Source organism: Mya arenaria, chromosome 10 (assembly GCF_026914265.1).
Source record: "Mya arenaria isolate MELC-2E11 chromosome 10, ASM2691426v1".
Lineage (NCBI taxonomy): Eukaryota > Metazoa > Mollusca > Bivalvia > Myida > Myidae > Mya > Mya arenaria.
Genome location: NC_069131.1, coordinates 27,575,393 through 27,583,917, shown reverse-complemented (window position 1 = coordinate 27,583,917; position 8,525 = coordinate 27,575,393).

Here is an 8,525-nt window from a genome sequence, read left to right as displayed (position 1 = left end):
TGTCCCGGTTGAATAGGGAATGGTATAATACGATCAATAGTTATAACAATGAACCGATTAATTACACTTTTTAAAATTATTTAACATTTGGGTATTCAATGCATCAAATAAGGACGACGTAAAATCAGACGTCATTTTGTTACTGTTGTAAAGAGCAGTATTGCATAAAATGTGTTTTTCGGTCCGTTATCGTGATGTGTTAAAACACAAGTACCCGGGCGTTATCGGTATATTCAGAAAACGTGCCGTAAATGACCGGCTTTTTGTTTTATATTAGCGCTATCAGGGCCCGCATCATAACAATGGCCGCTGAGCGACCTGGTTTCTGACCGAAAGTTGGTCAACAATTTTTTGCACAATAACACATTTCAGCATATATATATACAGCTATATATATATACATATCAAAATGAAATAAACCACATTTTACTTACATTTTTACTTCTGAGTTGTGTTTTCCTGGCAAGCTGATGAATGTTTATTAGGTAGTACTTTCTGCAGTTGTCTTGACGATTTGTTTGCTCTAAAAGCACCAAATTTAGTCTAAAACGTTTAACTCCTCCCTACTTGAGTTATTTCTGTCGATTTAATTCAGAACAAACAACTTATATGGACATGATTTCATTACTTCATATGCAATGAAAAAATATTTTTCAAATATTTTTTTTCTCTGTTGCTGATGATGCTGTACATTTTATCCAGAACATGTTTACAATATTTTCCGTTTTAAATGAGTTGCCAAAACATAATTGTTAAAGAAGGAATATATCGGTAGTTAATCGATAACCCGATAGGTATTGTGTGTGAATAATCCAAGTAATCCAGTCAAATTCTAAAAAACACATCTTCCAATCGACTGAACACTGAAAAAAAGGCGTCGAAACAAAAATGGAACTGTCGAGTTATGTTGCGGCCCTTATCGAGCTTAAAGTAAAACTTTTTCAATGACATCACTCATGACGTTACACAAGTACCTGTTATGGAGGTTATTTTGAACTAACTGTTTTTGCATTTTTGTGACATTTAACAGCTTTTTTAAACACAACATAATAGCGATAATACACCTCGGGCTGTAAACCATTTGCGGACCTTTGCAGATAGTAACAACCTCAGAAAGGTGTATTAACCCGATACTATTTGCAAACTGGGCGTGTTCAGTTGATAGCAAGTCTTACCAGTAACAGGTTTTTGACACCAAGATGTGATTTTATTCAATTTATAGAAAAACAGGTTTTTAGCTGTACAAGAATACTTGTATGAGAAATGGTAAAACATCATACCGTCTCCGCCGTTTATCTTGAAAAAGTAGTATATGTATATGTATTGTTTCTTATTCGAATATAATAGCCGTCATACGTAATTAATTAGTTCTCCATAGTATACAATGGGAATATAGTAATCCGTATTGTTTTATGATAGCATTCCTTGCATTATAAATGGTCGATAAGTAAGTAAGTAAGTAAGTAAGTAAGTAAGTAAGTAAGTAAGTAAGTAAGTAAGTAAGTAAGTAAGTAAGTAAGTAAGTAAGTAAGTAAGTAAGTAAGTAAGTAAGATAGTAAGTAAGTAAGTAAGTAAGTAAGTAAGTAAGTAAGTAAGTAAGTAAGTAAGTAAGTAAGTAAGTAAGTAAGTAAGTAAGTAAGTAAGTAAGTAAGTAAGTAAGTAAGTAAGTAAGTAAGTAAGTAAGTAAGTAAGTAAGTAAGTAAGTAAGTAAGTAAGTAAGTAAGTAAGTAAGTAAGTAAGTAAGTAAGTAAGTAAGTAAGTAAGTAAGTAAGTAAGTAAGTAAGTAAGTAAGTAAGTAAGTAAGTAAGTAAGATAGTAAGTAAGTAAGTAAGTAAGTAAGTAAGTAAGTAAGTAAGTAAGTAAGTAAGTAAGTAAGTAAGTAAGTAAGTAAGTAAGTAAGTAAGTAAGTAAAGAAGTAAGTAAGTAAGTAAGTAAGTAAGTAAGTAAGTAAGTAAGTAAGTAAGTAAGTAAGTAAGTAAGTAAGTAAGTAAGAAAGTAAGTAAGTAAGTAAGTAAGTAAGTAAGTAAGTAAGTAAATTGTTTATTATGGTAACATGTGTACATAGAATAATAACATTTCTTAATGAATAGTTTGATATCTACACCCGGCCCTTCGGGCCAATATGTCACCTATATATCGGCGGTATATGGAGCATAATTTTATATAAAACATAAGTTGTATGTTACAGTGCAGACATACAAACAATCAAGTACTATTTAACATAGCATCAATGACTGGAATTAGGACAAAAATAATCAATCGAGTATAGTACAATTATTGCAAAATGATTCATTAAAGTGATACATTTATTGTATACAATGATTGTTTAAGAAATAATATGAAATAAGGCACTGCCTTGGACGGGCTCTAGAAATGTTATCAACTACAGAAACTGCTAATGCTGTACAATTTGTTCTAGGTAAACAAGTGTAAAAGGCAAGAATGAATTTATAGGACATACCACGACTATGACTATGACCAATTATATCATGTAAGTGCATCACAAGTAAGGTAAAGGCAATGTAAAAGAAATTAATATTTTTAATGTTTGAAAAAACTCATAAGTACAAATACAATTACTATACTAACTATCACAATACTGAATATCATACCAGCACGTAAAGGTACAAAATAATGATTCCTACTTTAAACATAACAAGGTAAATAAAACAAATTGACTTAAAATTAATTATCACAGAATCTACAATTATCTGACAATCAACCTGTACTTAATTATTTTAATATGTAAAACAGCATTGTGTATATTTTAGACTTTTAAGCTTCTGCAAATAAGCTGGAAAAATGGTTTGACCTCCTCAGCAGTTTAAAATGAATATAAATCCCCTGTAGTTGACGTTGTTAACGAGATTCAATAATTGAGTATAACAATGTATGCAAAAAGTATGAACATATTTAATTATTTAAAGTATGAGACTTTAAACTGAATTATAAACATTGAACAACAACACATCTATAACATTTAAAATAAATAAGCATATAGATTAATCCATGAAACATTAGTTATTGAAATTCATGTATACTATATATATGTTGTAACGTATTCACTATATAGCAGTTTAACAGTTCACAACATAATCAGAACAAGAATGCACTATAATTATGATTACATTAGCTCATTCAGTTTAATACTATATCCTTTTAGATAGCAATGCAAGATGAACTGTTGTGTGCATATACACCTAATTGTTCAGAACTTACAAGGCTAACTCATGTTAGTTCAAGCATTATATTCAGCACTTTCACATTTTTTATACGACTCACTCAAAAATGAACATTCAATAACTAGATTCTTTGTGCCAATATACAAATTTAACATATATCTATAGAAATTCAAAATATAATTGAATAAGGACTGGTTTATCAGCTAAAGAAGTAATGGTACAAAAAACATGACATGGAAATTCTACAGTACTGACAAATAAACATTTGTGCCCGATGTTTAAAAACTTTTTTTCCATAATTTTTAATAAACTAACTTTGATACTTTTTGAGTTATCACATGACCAAATTGGCTTTATTTTTAATAAGTCAAGGGTCATAACTCTGCATTACTTTGTCTGACGAAAAAAATAAACTAACTTGCATAACCTCCATATTGCCCTCTTTCCACATACTAAGTTCCACTAACCATTAATTTGTGGACGGACGGAGGGTATACCTAAAGTCCCCTCCGGTGAAACCAGTAGGGAACTAATAAACATAATTGCAGACTGAAGATTTGTGAAGTTAAGAAAATAAAGATCTTCTTACAAACACTTTCAAAAAACAACACTAGTGTTTAAATGAAGTTTTGTCATAAAATAAACCAATCTCACTGATAAGGTAAAATTAAAAAGACATATATTACAGTTTATGATGCTCTTTTGAGAACACTTTGTGGTGCATATGCAATTCTTGTCTACTTGCTTAAACGTTCTTGTTGATTATGGTACTTAAGTCATTGATCCCAGATCCCATATGCAACTATGGTATACGGTACTGAATTGATCAATCCCAAATGCCAATCTGGTATCCTGGATAAAATGTTACTGGTGAATACAGTACTGATGGGATCAATCCCAGATGCCACTCTGGTATCCTGGATAAAACCTTACTGGTAAATACGGTACTTAAGTGATCAATCCCTGATGCCACTCTGGTATCCTGGATAAAACGTTACTTTTGAATACGGTACTGAAGTGATCATTCCCAGATGCCAATCTGGTATCCTGCATTAAACGTTACTGGTGAATACGGCACTGAAGTGATCAATCCCGATCTGAAACAGATTAACCCCAAAATGAAGTATTACCAAGGGTCAATTTGTTAACATTGACACATAAGAAGAGGCTATCACACGAACAATTGAAGTCACCGTTGTTAAAAATATGTAAATATGGCCTAAGACCGCAGTTATTTTTACTATATATTTCATATAGACACTAACAAGGCTTTTCGCTTTAAAACAGTCCCAATTGAAAAACAAGTAACTGGCTGCTGTAGAACAATTCAAGACACAAAATTTAATCACAAGGAAACAACCAATTTGCATTATTCCACAAGGAAAGGATGTTTCCAATTTTTACACTAAACTATCATTGTTTGCAATACATTGTCAAATTATAGTAAACTCTATGCAAAAAGACCACCCGTTTCTTCTCTTTTATTCAACTCTAATAAAATATTGATACTTGAACACAAGCAGTCTTTTTTCTGTATTAACATCCGGATCTTGCTGTGGTCGTGAGCCATATATAGGGGATAATTGATGAATATCGGTGTAAGGTTAAGGATAATCATTGAATATCTCTGCAAGATTGAAAAATAAGAATACTCATTCTTTGTTACGCTGTCTATTTAGTGTTTTATTTAAGGATTGATTGCTTTTTGCTTGCGTTTATACTGTATGAACGCGGCAGGGCAACAAGAGCAAATTCCATGAAGCGCGCTAGAGCTTCTTGGTAATTTGTTTGCTTGAAGAACTGCGTTTATACAGCATAAATTCAAGAATAATTGCGATCAATACTTATATTTACATTTTAAATAATAATTCATTACGATCTAAAAATGGCAGTATCTTCCCTATTGAGTAATTGTTTTTAAATAAATGTAACAGACAACATATGTTGGTCTAAAAGAATAGCTGATATTTGTAACCTCGAACATCATTGGTTAAATGACGTCACGCGTATCCAATCGGAGCGCAATATTGAAATAAACAAGGATGTCATAACAGGCGAATGTAAATATCAAAAAGCAAGTTACATATTGGCAATTGTCTATTTTAAGAAGCTTCTCTAATTTTATTTCAAGGAAAACTTGACATCAGTCCACAGCTGTAATGTAAAAAACCAGGTTGCATAGATGCATTCTGAAATACAGAAAAAGGTTTGTAATTTGTGCTAATCTGACATATCCCGTTTCCAAGTAATTCACACAGAAATCTAATTGTCCTATAGCATTAGCATCACTGTGTGTACAATTAATGAAACTATTTTATAACAGGTTCAAGCTAAGCGCATTTGTTTCATTTTGAGGTAAATTATGTAACTTCCTTCATTAAGATTAAGAAGAGTTTCTAGACTATACAATGAAATTATGTTTAACATTATCAATATTAACTATTTTTTGTTTTGTAAAATCAAGTTTCAGAATGAAATTTAGTTAACTAAGCTATTTAAGCCGGTTACGTTTTAGATTTATCGAGAAACTACGGCCTTATCGCACGCAGGTTTGAGTGAATGGCAGAGGGTCTTTACAGTTAACAACGCATCCCCCCACCCCACTCCCTCCCTGCATTTGCTAAAATGAACTCCTTTAAGAATAAAATGCAAAGAATACATCAGATTACATAATTTGATTAACATTTACATTCTTTCAGTCGGCAATGGTGTCTGAGTCATCTCATTTAGACTTTTTTACTTAATTAACAAGCAGGAATTTTGCAACAATGGCTTTTTATAACAAATTTGACCATGAGATTGAATCTGAGCAAGCCAGTACAGTTTAACTGACCATTTTGGTGAAAAGTCGCTTAACGATGTAAGTTGAAAAAATAGAATTGCACCTATTGTTTTAATATTTAATATCATTTATGATATAGAAATGGAGTTGTATTCATCAAGGAGATGTACCTCCATTTTATGGTTTTAAAAGAAAGGTGCGACTCTATATTTAGACCAGCAAGTATGAATATAGAGGTGCACATGTTAATTATATACAGGTGCACATGTAAATTAAGCGCAACATTCTCTCACGAAGCCATGCTGTTTCAAGGAAAGGGTACAGCCCTTCCCATCCATGGTTTTAGTCGCAACTCTCACTCGGTCATGGTGATGTTTGGCGGGATGGGTCACCTCTCCCACTCCCTGGACAGACTATTCATTTACAATATTTCACACAATCTGTGGCCCACAGAAACAATATCGGCCTGCAACCGCCCATTCATCTTTCAATCACAATCTCGTAATCCACCATGGTTTTGCTTTGCAGGAGAGGAGACCCCTCCCGCACCCTCCCCGTCCAACCCTTATGTAACTCTCTGTTACACTTACATTGTGTTGCTTGGCAGGACAACCCTGACACACCATTACCATCAATATTTTTAATTTTAATAACTAAGCCCTGCTGTTTGTTGACAGGTGTTGACACTTTTTTCAGTCACAATTTGTCACTCACCAATGCTTGGCATGAGGGGAAACCCTTCCGCACTCTGCCCGTCCAACCTTTGAGTAAAACTCTGTCACACAAACACGGTATTGCATGGCAAGATGGAAAACCTTCCCCCATCCATCTTCTTTGTACAATCCCTAAAACATCTATGGTGTCAGCCCGCTAGCTCCGTATCAACATATTCAGTCACAATCTCTCATCCGCAAAAGTGTTGCTTTGTACGAGGGGTCACTCCTCCCGCACTCTTTTATTACAATCTTTCACACACTCGGTGGATCAAAGCAAATCCATTCATCTTTATAGTCACAATCACTCACAAAGCCATGGTGTCGGACCGTAACCGTCCATTTATCTTTTCAGTCGTAATCTCGCACTTCGCCACAGTTTCGCTTGGCAGGAGGGGATAACCTACCCGTACCCTCCCCGTCCAACGTCTTAATTTTATAACAATCGGTCACTCAAAAGTGGTGTTGCATGGCAGAAGAATTCCCCTGCCACACAATTCCTTTGTATCGTTTTAGTTTCAATCTCTCAATCAGCCGTGTTGATCATTGAAAGGTGTTCCCTTCCTTTGATCTAAGTCATAATCTTTCACTCAGCCATGTATGTGACTCACGGACACCCCATCCATCTTTTAGTGACAATATCTCACTCAGCCATAGCGAATTTCTGAACTGGTCAACCACATGTCATAAGTTTATGAAATTGATACTTTCATTTATTGTTTTTACAAAACAATCATACCGGTTATATGTACGTGACAACCTCTGCTATGTGTACCGGTGTAGTCCATGGTCGTAATTAAATCGGTAATCAAACAGGGAAAAATGTTTGGCAATTTCTATCCGTCCAACAATTATCAAACATTTAAATAGTATTGTAAACTTCATAACGACTACTACTGGAGAATATACTAAACAGTGACATTCGTAAGAATGATAAACAATGCGTATGAATATCTTTAATGAAAAAGTGAATACAAAATATATATCTCCGACAACCTAAAGCAATATGATTTATTTGTCTTTGTTTGTTTACCGAAAGTATTCATAGTAATTGTCGTTAAGCATACTTTTAACTATTTCGATAAGTGATGGAGTGCTGTTTCGCATCTCGTAGTTCCAATTTTCATTTGAATATATTCTTCACGGAAACGGCCGATTTGGCGATGACGAAAACTACCGAACGCAGTTTCGTCACGCTCTAAAGAAATTTTGGTGTCCGGCATTTACTTGCTCAATATGGTTTATGAACAGAAAAAATACTGGTTCTATCACCTTTACGTCTTTTTTCAGGCTTTTGAAAGAAAGTAGTGCTAAGTGTATACTCGCATACAGGTAGCCTTAATATGGCTCTGACGAGCTTCGCTCGGTTTAGAACCCGTATTAATAAGTAGGATGTTTACGTGTACAATGTGCATGTGAAATCAACAGTGATAATAGAGCGAATGCAAATTTATCAACACAATATCAGAAGTTCAGAGAATATGACGTGACGTATATGCGTGAAAGTAATTGTTAATAATAACCACAGCACATACTGGCCTTCAAACATATTACGTCAGTATCCACACTGTATGTAAACACGATTTTCCGATATCATGTACTAGAATATTCAGCAGAAAAATGCAAATATCTATTTACGCCGTTCAGCTTTAAAAACATAATTGTATATTTACTTTTTCTGATTCGTATATTATAGCCATGATACACAATTAGTAAGTTTGCCTTATTATTCACTAGGAAATGATAGGAAACTGCTGCTCTATAGTCATCCTTATTCAAATTGTTCTTTTATATATAGAATTACTTGCATTATTAAAGATGCACTCTCACTCCCAAATAAGCAGTACC